Source organism: Monodon monoceros, unplaced genomic scaffold, assembly GCF_005190385.1.
Source record: "Monodon monoceros isolate NGI ecotype Baffin Bay Population unplaced genomic scaffold, NGI_Narwhal_1 Super_Scaffold_12, whole genome shotgun sequence".
Taxonomy (NCBI): domain Eukaryota; kingdom Metazoa; phylum Chordata; class Mammalia; order Artiodactyla; family Monodontidae; genus Monodon; species Monodon monoceros.
This window is the reverse complement of record NW_021703768.1, coordinates 34,252,000-34,264,830: the sequence shown is the minus strand read 5'-3', so window position 1 is coordinate 34,264,830 and position 12,831 is coordinate 34,252,000. Positions and strand designations below refer to the sequence as shown.

Genomic DNA, 12,831 nt, shown 5'->3' with positions numbered 1-12,831 from the left:
TCAAAAACTGTTACTGTCCCCAGACCCTAATGAAACTGTTAGACCACTGATGATATCAAGAAGCTGTTCTGGTCCATCTCGGAGAGATACTAGAAAACATTTTAACAAGCCTATTTCATTTACTAGTTATTTTGTTTTGTTCTGAATTGTTCCAACATATTCCACTTACTCTGGGACATACAAGGAACACACTCGGGAAGGATAAAACCTCCTTTTTTCTGTTAAGTCTGATAAAGTCAGAATTGAAACCGCCAGAGGCTGGAGTAAAGAAGCAACAGCACCCCCTAGTGGCAAGAATGCTCCAGTCCCTAGAGTTAGACAAGAGCGTTAGGCTCTGGAGTTAAACCACTCAGAGGGAATGAGAAACATGGAATCTTCTTAGACTTCCAGTCAAGGGCTTGTTAAGCTAATAAGTACTCCAGATGGTATCTCTTTTTCCATTAAATTGTCACTGTGTGAATAGTTTGAGAAAGAAAAATGGCTGCTAGGCAATGACTTAGCTCAAGGAAGATTTCAGCAAAATAATTATTGTTAATGCTTTATCATTACACCTTTATCATTACACCTAAATACTGTGATTTGTGCATTAATTTTTTTCTAATAAGACATTTTATTCCAATATTATTTGTATAATTTTTACTTTTCTATTTTTTTAACATCTTTATTGGAGTATAATTGCTTTACAATGGTGTGTCAGTTTCTGCTTTATAACAAAGTGAATCAGTTATACATATACATATGTTCCCATATCTCTTCCCTCTTGCGTCTCCCTCCCTCCCACCCTCCCTATCCCACCCCTCTAGGTGGTCACAAAGCACCGAGCTGATCTCCCTGTGCTATGTGGCTGCTTCCCACTAGCTATCTATTTTACGTTTGGTAGTGTATATATGTCCATGCCACTCTCTCACTTTGTCACAGCTTACCCTTGTGCATTAAAGTGAGGTCACTAGATGAGTATTCTCTGCTGGCATCAAGTCCTTCATAAGAATGTTGTTTTAGGTTTAAATATTAAGTAGTATGAACAGGGCTTCACACTTCCCTTTTAGGTAAGATATCCTTGCCCTTTACAACACTGGACACATTTTGCCCTGGTGGTCCTGATGGCTGCAGATGGCAAGGATCAAATGACAATCAGAAGGCGATAAGACATTTTGTCATGATGGTTTTCAATAGTGGCAGGCACTTGCTAAATTTAGGAGGGGACCCGGATTTGTTTGGGTTTCTAGCTATCATCTGGGTTTTTCAGTTCTTTGCAGTACGTGGCAGGAGCCTGCAAGTCTAAGAAACATTTCAGTTGGTTTATATTTGAATGAAGTCAAACAGCTCTGAGAAAGCAGATACGAAATGCAAAGATTTCCATGGCTCTACAACTGTATTGGGTAAAATCCTGCAGAGGAAGTGTGAATATCAAAGGGCAAGGTCATTTATTTGCTCTTCACTTTAAACTTGTGGTGCCCAAGTAAAAAAAGGTGGTTTGTTTTTTTTTTTCAGACTAAGACTTCAGCATATTATACCCTAAAATGAAAATCAGTCACTTTCAGAAAATGTCAGTCTATCCCATAATTTTAAACACTACCTCCTTAAACCGTCTTTAAACAGATATATTTTGATATCAGGTTCATCATTACATACTCCACAGGTCAAGAAAGAGTAAAGAATGAGTGGTGGAAAGGAGTAAAATCCTGAATTGTACAAAATTTTCAAATGTTTGTGATAAAATCTTAGAAACCAATGGAAAACAGTTGTAAACACAACAACTAGAGACTTTTCCTTAAAAGTAGGACTTTCGCCGAAAGCAATAAAGGGTACTAGTTTGTGTTTCACTAGTACAAATATGTGCTCTAAAGGTTGACAGTCTTTGTTCAAAATCTTGAGAAAGTTGCTTAGCCTCTTTGATCCTCTTGTTCCCTTATGGGAAAAGTGGAAATAATATTATCTAACTCAAAGGGTTGTTACATTAATGAACCTGAGTAAAGCAATTAGACAGCACCTGGAATATAGTAAGCTTAGTCCAATAAATGTGAGCTAGCATACAAAAGATTAGAGACAACCCAAATATTCATGAGCAGTGGCTTGGTTAAGTAACTTGTACAGTATACACATTAAAAGAAATATTTTGCAGCTATTAAAAAAAAACTGAAGAAGTTTTCTATGCACTGATATGGAAAGATCTACAAAATACACTGTTAAGAAGAAAAAGAAAGATACAGACCAATAAGTTACTTTGGAGTTAAAAGGATGAAGGAGAATAAGAATACATTTGGGGCAGGGGGGTCTCTGCACCATCCCCAGGTGCAATGGTGCTTCTCTGGGTTTGTGGGGCTCACTGAGTGCGCAGGGAAAGTCAGGAGCACAGCTCTGCACCAGCTGTGGAAGCGGACTGTGCTTCAGTTTGGTCTATGTACCCAGATGATTTTCATCCACCTTGGGTAGTTATCCCCTTTGATAATCAGCACTGCTATATGTTTTATATGAAAGTTGTTAAGAAAGTCCATTCTAAGAGTTCTCATCACAAGGAAAAAAAATTTTTTTTTCTGTTTCTTTAATTTTGTATCTATATGAGATGAGGGATGTTCACTAAACTTATTGTGATAATTATTTCATGATGTATGTAAGTCAAATCATTATGCTGTACACCTCAAACCTATACAGTGCTGTGTATCAATTATATCTTAATAAAACAGAAGAAAAAAGTTTAAGCAATTAATTCAAAAAGAATACTTTCATACTTCTTTGTATTTGCATGAAAAAACTCTGAAAGGATACATGAGAAACTAATAAAAATTATTATCTGACAGGCGATACATGGAGAAGGGGACTAGGTTGTCGACTGAAAAAAAAAAAAAAAAAAGCACAACCAGAAGTGGAGAATTACGTTTTATTCAGAGGATCTTCTAAGGGCTTAAGCCTGGAAGACAGCCTCCCAGAGCACTCTCAGGCACTGCTCCAAGGAGGCAGAGGGGAGCCAGGATATACAGGAGTTTTGCAACAGACACCAGACAGCTGGAACATCAAAAGATTACTGTTAATGAAGAAAACCAGACATCTCAAGTTATTGAATTTAGCGCTGTTCTGTGTATGGGAAGATGCAAGAGTCTGGGCTCACTGAAATCATTCCTTTGCCATGCACCTTAGCTACCTAGGGCCAGTATCCTGCTTTTCTCCATCCTGAATCCCCTCAGGGTACACAGTTGGGAGGTGGCTGCAGTGGCTGCTGGCTTGGTGGCTGCAACATCCTTTGTTTACTGATAACAACATTTTTCACCCACAAGGTGAAAAGATGGAAACAGGTTAGATTGAAAAAGAGATGGAACTAAGACTTTACACCTTATACTTGCTTATATTTTTAATATGTTAACGAATGCATTACTTATTCGCAAAAGAAATTTTAAATTATTTAATTTTATTTTGTTAGCTATTACTTTTTTATTCACAGTGCAATAAGATAAGCATCCTAAAGATGCTCTGTCTTTTGTATGTCTGCTTGTTTGTTGGTTCTTTTGTTTGAAGGAACCGGAGTATATTGTGATGATACACAGAGCCATGATAGAAACAGGAATCTTATTGAAATGCTTCATGGGCACCAGGGGCAAAAGGATGGTCTGGATGCAAGGTAGGTCCGGTGATTCATAGATCTTCACTTTAATGCACTGCTGGTATAGGTCCTTGATATTTACGTGACCGTGTTTCCAATGTATGCTCTTTAACAGTGAGTATATGGGACTTCCCTGGTGGTGCAGTGGTTGAGAATCCGCCTGCTAATGCAGGGGATATGGGTTCGAGCCCTGGTCCGGGAAGATCCCACATGCCCCGGAGCAACAAAGCCCGTGCGCCACGACTACTGAGCCTGCGCTCTAGAGCCTGCGAGCCACAACTACTGAGCCTGCATGCCACAACTACTGAAACCCGCGCGCCTAGAGCCTGTGCTCCACAACAAGAGAAGCCACCGTGATAAGAAGCCCGCGCACGGCAACGAAGAGTAGACCCCACTCACCTCAACTAAAGAAAGCCCGCGGGCAGCAGCGACGACCCAATGCAGCCAAATATAAATAAATAAATAAGCAAATTTATTAAAAAAACAGTGATGGGGATATATGTATAGCTGAATCACTTCGTTATAAAGCAGAAACTAACACACCATTGTAAAGCAATTATACTCCAATAAAGATGTTAAAAAAAAAAGTGAGCATATGAGTGAAGTGCACTGATGGTATGTATTTAAATATACATATAGATGTAATAAGTTACTTGTACTCGTAAAGAAATTAGTTTCACTCTCTTTTTTCTCCTTCTTCAGCTTCTACTAGTATGAACCTGCTTCTTGGGAGAAAATGTGGCTTGCCAGAAAGACCATCAGACAAATCTTGTCTCAAAGGTAGGCTTTACTGTTTGCTATCTGAGTTATACTCTTAAGCGTCAATTTTCTTACTTAAAGGATAATGAAACCTTCTTTATAGGGTCGATGAAATCAAGATATATAAAATACACACTGCAGCATCTTGAACACATATAGGCTTCCACACCCTCCCCACCCATGGGCAATAAGTCCAGAAGGAACCTAATTAATAATTACCAGGGAGATTACCGACTATCTGACATTAGACTCTTATGAGTCTGTGAAGATAGTTGCCGGGGAACCTAGGGCTGTTTTACTGGTCTAAGTTTATATGATCTAAAATGAGAATGTACAGGCTTATCAAAGTATCAAGACCCTTTTCTTTAGACTGAAATTATATCAGCTAGCATTGCGATAGTGATGGTACAGTTCACGCAATGGGAAAGGCCAGTTGACAGTTGCATTACTGTAACTTTGATTAGGCAAACAGTGAAACCAGTTATGTTAATAAATGCTTTTATTGTCAAAAATTCTTTCAAAACCTGTGGTCCAATGCAGGGTGAAATGAAGAGGGCACCTCATTTGTGAAAACATCAGGAAGAACTTGGCAGAACATTTAGCACTTAGAGTCAGTAGAGGTTAGTGGCTTCTCCCATCAAAACTAAAGTGGGGAAACCTCAAAATGGGAAGTAGCCTTTCAACACTGTCCAAACACAGGAAGTAACCTCTCAGTTCACAGGGGAAATTGAGCAACTCTCTTGAATTGTATAAAACAGACCCACAAAAATGGACGTACTTAATGTTTGCTCTGAAGTGTGTCTAAAACTGGCACTTACTTTTCCCCCAGAATAGACCCTATGTTTTTAGGTAGAAGGTTGAGAAACACATATTTTAACAGGATGGGCACATACATAAATGAATCCGTGCAATACAAGGTGATGAGGCACCTCAGAATCATTCTCGACTTTATCTTCCTTCTCACTACCTCCCACACCCAATTAGTCAACAAGTTCTGTAGAACATACTTCGAGTTATACACCCCTTCACTCTGTTCTACTGTCAGTGTAGAGCCAAGCCCTCCATATCTTTTACTCCTTATCTTCTGTCTGGTATATTTGCTTATTGGGATATAATTCACACAGCATAAAACTCACCCTTTTAAAATGTATAATTCTGTGATTTTAAAAATATTCACATGAGTGTGAAGCCATCACCACTATCTACAGAAATCCTGTAACCCTTAGCAGTCACTCCCTATTTTCCACAGCCTTCTAGGTCCTGGAAACAACTAATCTACTTTCTGTCTCCATGAATTTACCTCTTCTAGACACTTTATATAAATAGAATCATACAACAAGTGGCTTTTTGTTTCTGACTTCTTCACTTAGCACAATGTTTTCAACGTTCACCCATGTTGTGGCATGTATCAGTACTTTATTCCTTTTCATGGATGAATAATATTCTATGGCTGTACTGCATTTTGTTTATGCATTCATCAGTTCATGGACATTTGAGTTGTTTCACTTTGGGGCTATTATAAATAATGCTGCTATGAACATTCGTATAGAAGTTTTTATATGGACACGTGTCTCCATGTCTTTTGAGACTATACCTAAGAGCAGAATTACTGAGTCATATGGTAACTCTTTGCTTAACATTTTGGGGAACTACCAAACTGTTTTCAAAAACAGCTGCACCATTTTACATTCCCACCAACAATGTAGGAAAGTTTTAATTTCTCCACAACTTCAGCAACACTTCTTACTGTCCAACTTTTTACTTACAGCCATCTGAAAGGGTACAAAATGGTATCTCATTGTGGCTTTGATTTTTATTTCTCTAATAACTAATAATATTGAGCATCTTTTCATGTGCCTTTTGGCCATATGTATTTCTTCTTTGGAGTAATGTCCTTTACACATTTTCTTAATTTGGTTTCTTGTTTTTTTGTTATTGAGTTGTAAGAGTTCTTTACATATTTTAGTTACTAGACCCTTATCAGATATATAATTTACAAATATTTTCTCCCATTCTATAGGTCATCTTTTCACTTTCTTGATAGTGTCCTTACATGGACAAAAGCTTTTAGTTTAGATGAGGTCCAATATATCTAATTTTTTTGTTCTTCCCTTGCTTTTGGTGTCATAGCTAAGAATCCACTGTCAAATCCAAGGTCATGAAAATTTAGCCCTATATTTTATCAAAGAGTTTCATAGCTCTTTTTAGGTCTTCATTCATTTTGAGTTAATTTTGTATATGGTCTGAGGTAGGAGTCCAACTTCATTCTTTTGCCTATGGATATACAGTTGTCCTAGTACCACTTGTTAAAGAAACTTTTTTTTTTTTCGGTACGCGGGCCTCTCACTGTTGTGGCCTCTCCTGTTGCGGAGCACAGGCTCCGGACGCGCAGGCTCAGCGGCCATGGCTCACGGGCGCAGCTGCTCCGCGGCACGTGGGATCTTCCCGGACCGGGGCACGAACCCATGTCCCCTGCATCGGCAGGCGGACTCTCAACCACTGCGCCACCAGGGAAGCCCTAAGGAGACTTTTATTTACCCACTGAATTGTCTCAACATCCTTGTTGAAAATCCTCATCTTAGGAGGAAAACTTTTTTTATTCCTTTACCATTAAATGTGACATTTGTTGTGGGTTTTTCATAAATTCTCTTTATCATGTTGGAGAAGTTCCCTTCTACTCCTATTTTGTTAAGTATTTATATCATGAAATGGTGCATCTCACCTGCATCTACAGAGATGGTTGCGGGCTTTCTGTCCTTTATTGCTTTAATATGATATATTACTTTAACTGATGTTCATATGTTGAACTAACCTTGCATTCCTGGAATAAACCCTCATTTGGCCATGGTATGTACTCCTTTTTATATGTTGTCAGATTCAGTTTACCAGTATTTTCTTGAGGAACTTTGTGTCTATACTAATAAGGGATATTGTTCTGTAGCTTTCTTTTCTTGTTATATCTTTCTCTGGTTTTCATGTCAGAGTAATACTGGCCTCCTAGAGTGAGTTGGAACATGTTCCCTCCTCTTCTATTTTTGGGAAAATTTTGTGAAGGATTGGAAGGACTCCATCTCTGTCACCTTACCCTCCTATTAGTAAACATTTGTATAAGTAACCATTTGTGTTTGTTTGGGGTGTCTTTCCAGTGTTTCTTTCATGCAAATATAAGAAATACAAATATATGTTCTTATGATTGGATGGATGAAAAGAGAGAAGAAAGATGAAACAGTTATCCACAAGTCTTTCAGTGTAAGAAATCTTGGATTCTTACAGTCAAAACTACCCTTGCCAATTCTCCCCATTCCACCCTGTCAATTATCCCTAATATATATGTCAAAACCGTAACGCTTATTAAATTCAGTCTGCCTGTGCTCTTCCTGTACCCTGTGATTGGTCTTACTTTAAAGTGACAATTATGAACCTCAAGTGGGCCTTTAAATGGTAATCACACTACTTTGCCTAGTCCATTCAACTGTTCATCCTGACTATTTCACACTTCTTTTTCTAAACCTTTTTCCACAAATTCACTCTCTGGTCATAACCTTCTTCTCTACCTCCCTGAGAAAACTGAACCAAAAGAGAGAGCTTCCACATACCCTCACTGAACCAATGTATTTTCTCTCTGGTTAGTGTGTTGCTTCTTTATAGTCCTAACTCAGTAGCTAGAAGTTCTACCTCACGTTTCTCTACTAGAGTCCTGAAGAGAAGAAAGATAACTTTGGACCCATACTGAGTCTTTTCTGATCTCTAGAATCCCTGAGATGCTTATCAGAGAACATTGGTTCAGAATACTCTCAGGCATGCATTCTAAACAAGAAAGGAGCCTCTGCCCCAACCTCAGCTCTGGAACTAAACTGGTGTCTTTTGGGGCAATGGGATGGATGTGAAGATGGGTGAGTTGATGCTAACAAGATTTTTTTTTTTTTTTGTGCTTTAAATATTTGTTTGGGGAAGGGGGTCACACACTTCTACTCAATTAAGAGAAACATTTATACAGTCCAGGTCTTTTATTTTCTTTACACCCATTATGCCATGAATTCATAGGGAATGGGCTCCAACAGTTCAGGCTCCTTTCCATTGGTTCTAACGAAGTGTGCTTCTCTGGGTGGAGCAGGCTGGCGCTTCAGTTGAACCCAAGTCCCTTTCTCTTTGGCTTCCTTCTTTTTCTGATCGTTTTCCTTCACCCGTTTCGGGAAGCTGTCTCGGCTCTTAGAGTGCTTAATATGCTCGATACGCACATTAATTCTCTTGGCAAGAATCTTGCCCTTAACTTGTTCGTTTACAATGATGCCAACAGCATGCTGGGTAACATTGTAGACTCTCCCAGTTTTGCCATGGTAACATTTGTGGGGCATTCCTTTTGGAACAGCGCCCATTCCCTTGATATCTACAATATCACCTTTCTTGTAGATTTGCATGTATGTGGCCAAAGGAACAACTCCATGTTTTCTAAAAGGCCTAGAGAACATGTAGCGAGTGCCCCTCCTCTTTCCCTCTGTGTTGGTCATTTTGGCGTATTACGGGAAGATGGTGGTTCCAGCTGAAAAGCCTAACAAGATTTTAAGTGGCAGGAACAGAGCTCTCTCTTAGCCCCACAAGGCTTAGTAGAATCAATACTGGGCTTAACCAGTGTTTGTCTTGCATGTCTATGCCCTATGACATTCCTCTCTTATTTGTCTTGTCATGAATCTTTCTTTACTGGTTTTTACTTAATATTGATAAATTGGGATGCTAGGGATAGGTAGGGGGTGCAATGGGGAAAGCTGGTGCGTATAACTTAGACTGAAAAAATCCAGGAATTCTTACACTGACTTGTTGATAACTATTTCATACTTACTTTCCCCCTCATAGTTTCAAGATCTACTATCTCACATTTGTTCTTAATCAACTGCTTTCTTATTTCATTGAAAAAATGAATCAATTATAAAGGACTTCCACACACTCCCACTGTGCAACGATGCACCTACCAGCATCTAAGCCCAAATACTCTCTGTCTTACCCTTTGTTACCACAGGTGAACTCTGCGTGTTACTGAGGCCAACTCCTCCAACTGTTGACCAAATTCCATCTTGTTCACTCACATTTAGAACCTGCAGAGCCAGCGTTCATTACCCTTAAAAACTCTGCTTAGAAACAGTCCTGCACTCAGTGAGATCACATCCCGACTCTCTTTTACCATTAAACATTGCATGGTGGAGTGATTATGTGACCCTTTTTCCAGCAGAGATATTTAAGTGTTTCCCCAAACAAGTACATTTCCAAGACCCAATGATTCTCTGCATTTGGGCCCAAGGTAGGTACTCAGAGCATTTTGCAGAATGAATAACATTCACAGACACAACCCCAGATCCCAGGGTTCAACTCCAGCCAGAGAGTTTCTAACTCTCTCAGGAAAAGTTTTGCCTAGCGTTTGATTCATTATTGATGAATACCCCCAATAAAGTACAACAAAGTATGTTGATTAGGCCTATTTCAAGAAGAAAGCTTATTATCCTTTTAAATCCAATAGGTTCCCCACACCTTATACCAGAGGAAATTTTTTCCACTCTCATAACAACTAAGCACTCTGCTGAGTGATATGCCCCTTTGGTTAAAAAAAGAAAAGATAAAATTGACCCTCTACTTACCCTAAGTTTCTTCAGCAAGAGTATAAAAAATATGATGCTGCCCATAAATAAAATTGAATTTCTAAAACGTTTTATATTCTATGTGAAATCATCTTTCAAAAATATATGGGAAAAAGATGCCACTCATGATTTAAGCTCCCAGGTAATGAAAGGAGCTACTGAGCCTAATTCTTCTAGGATAAATTTAAGACATTAAAGCAGTATTTCTCATGAATTAGTGGCAACATTAGGTCATTGAAAAAACTTTTCCATGTGTCCCAGCCTCTGTCATCTGCCCTCTCTTTTTTTCACTTCTCTTTCAACCCAAAAAAATTCCCCCATGTCAATTTTCAGGCATATTTTCCAGATACCCTTAACCCCAATATTTATCTCTCATGACACCTGAAATTACAACTTTAACAATTTATTCTTTGCTTCAAACCATCCTCCCCCAGGCTGGACAACTTAAAAGTCCTACTTGAAAGAATACTGACTATGTAGAGGGAAAGAGAAAAGAAAGGTAAGGAAAAGATATAAGAAAGAAATTAAGCATATTAGCCTTTCAGTCTGTGTCAGGGCTGAGCCAGTGATACCAACATTCCTGGATCTCAAAGCTCCCACTCTGGCCTTACAACCTCCTCCAGCCCATTCTGCCGCCATGAGTAAAGAAGTCAGCTCCTGTCTTTGTATAGTGACAGATGGTAACTAGACTTATCATGGTGACGATTTTGAAATGTATAGAATATCGAATCACTATGTTGTACACCAGGAACTAACATAGTGTTATAGGTCAATTATACTTCAAGAACAAACAAACAAAAGAACTCATAGAAAAAGAGATCAGATTTATGGTTACCAGAGTCAGAGGATGGGGGAGGAGGAATTGAATGAAGGCAGTCAAAAGGTACAAACTTCATGTTATAAGATAAATAAGTATCAGACATGTGATGTACAATGTGATTAATATAATTAACACTGCTGTGTGTTATATATGAAAGTCATTAAAAGAGTAAATTCTAAGAGTTCTCATCACAAGAAAAAAAAGTTTTTTTCTTTTTCTTTTATTTTGTATCTTTAGGAGATGATGGATGTTTGCTAAACTTGTGATAATCTTTTCATAATGTATATAAGTCAAATAATTATGCTGTACACCTTAAACTTATACAGTGCCTTATGTCAATTATGTCTCAATAAAACTGGAATAAAAAAAGGTTAAAAGTTGGGACTTCCCTGGTGGTTCAGTGGCTAAGAGTCCACGCTTCCACTGCAGGGGACACGGGTTCGATCTCTGGACGTAGAACTAAGATCCCGCATGCCACACAGCACGGCCGGAAAAAAAAAAAAGGTTAAAACTTGAAAGGTCATCTACTTTACAAGGGGTTTCTTGACTGCAGCATCACCGCTGCCATCTCCAAGGCTGCAGTGGTCCGATCAAGTGGGCGAAGCTGCAGCATGGGAACAGAGAGGTTACTGCTAACTCCTTCTACAAAGGCAGAGTGGACTGTATATTCCACCTTCCCAAAGAGTAGGAGTACGTTCCTTCTGGAAGGGCACCATGACAAGTGTCAACAGATGTTTCCTTACTTGAGCCCTTCACTTTGCTTTAAGGATAACTACAAGCAAGGGTTCTTAGGAGGAATACAAACACACACAGCGCCAAGGCATTTTGGTCCTTCGTGCAACAGCTGTAGCCACTTCACTCTTCTTCTTCCCCTCATCAGATTTTCCCAGAACCCAATTTGTATCTGATGTTGGAAAATCTGCCAAGGCAGCAGAATTTAAAAGCCTAGGTGGTTTCCTAGCCCCGTGATACTGTGAGTCAATGGTTGATGTTGTAATGTGGGCACAAAGGAGTTGATGTTGTGTCTCCTGGGGTCCTTGAATACTGGAGGAAGATTTTCAGAAATGCAGGCGGGGACATCCCTGGTGGTGCAGTGGTTAAGAATCTGCCTGCCAATACAGGGGACACGGGTTCGAGCCCTGGTCCAGGAAGATCCCACATGCCACAAAGCAACTAAGCCCATGCGCCGCAACTACTGAGCCTGTGCTCTAGAGCTTGTGAGCCACAACTACTGAGCCTGTGCTCTAGAGCTTGTGAGCCACAACTACTGAGCCCGCGTGCCACAACTACTGACAGCCATGCGCCTACAGACTGTGCTCTGCAACAAGAGAAGCCACCGTAATGAGAAGCCCGCGCACGGCAACAAAGAGTAGCCCCTGCTTGCTGCAACTAGAGACAGCCCACGTGCAGCAACGAAGACCCAACGCAGCCAATAAATAAGTAAATAAATAAATAAAAAGTTCTTTAAAAAGAAAAATGCAGGCACATAAGCCTTTTTTTAGGCGCTTTATTCAAATTCTTAGGGGCTGCATGGAGCCCCTGTGTTTGTCCTGTACGATAAATTGAAGAAAGCCATCTAGATGCTGTCTAACTAGAAATGGAAACCAAGGGAATCATGTAGAGTACTCATCATACTTACCATATGAACCACTGGCCTTTGAGAAATTTCTGGTGCCTTTTTATCCAAGGCAGGTTATATTTGCAGGTTGCTAGGGAAAGCTCTAGAAACAAGAATCAATTATGATCACACCCAACCACTGGCTCTGATGCATCTACATACTGACTATTTCAGTTTAGGCAGGGAAAGAATAACTGTAATTTGGGGTCTAGATATAAGGCCGCTCAGCCAATTGGATTTAAAGATAATCTAATTGAAATACTATTCTGTAAGACCTCAAATTACGTTCAAGTATTTATCTCGACAAATTATGTTTTCCATTTGAACTTAAGTCCTACATACCATTTTGCACAATTGAATATTTTCAGTTATGCTCTACATTGGACATTCTGTTGTAGAAAAATAAATACAC

General features: G+C 39.3%; 1 protein-coding gene and 1 pseudogene across 1 annotated transcript in view; both read right to left on the bottom strand.

The window, feature by feature from the left end:
• Positions 1-12,831, bottom strand: part of C7 (complement C7) — a 77,258-nt gene that overhangs the window by 57,703 nt on the left and 6,724 nt on the right. The gene's annotated exons all lie outside the window — the stretch shown is intronic.
• LOC114891910 lies at positions 8,348-8,907 on the bottom strand (annotated as a pseudogene).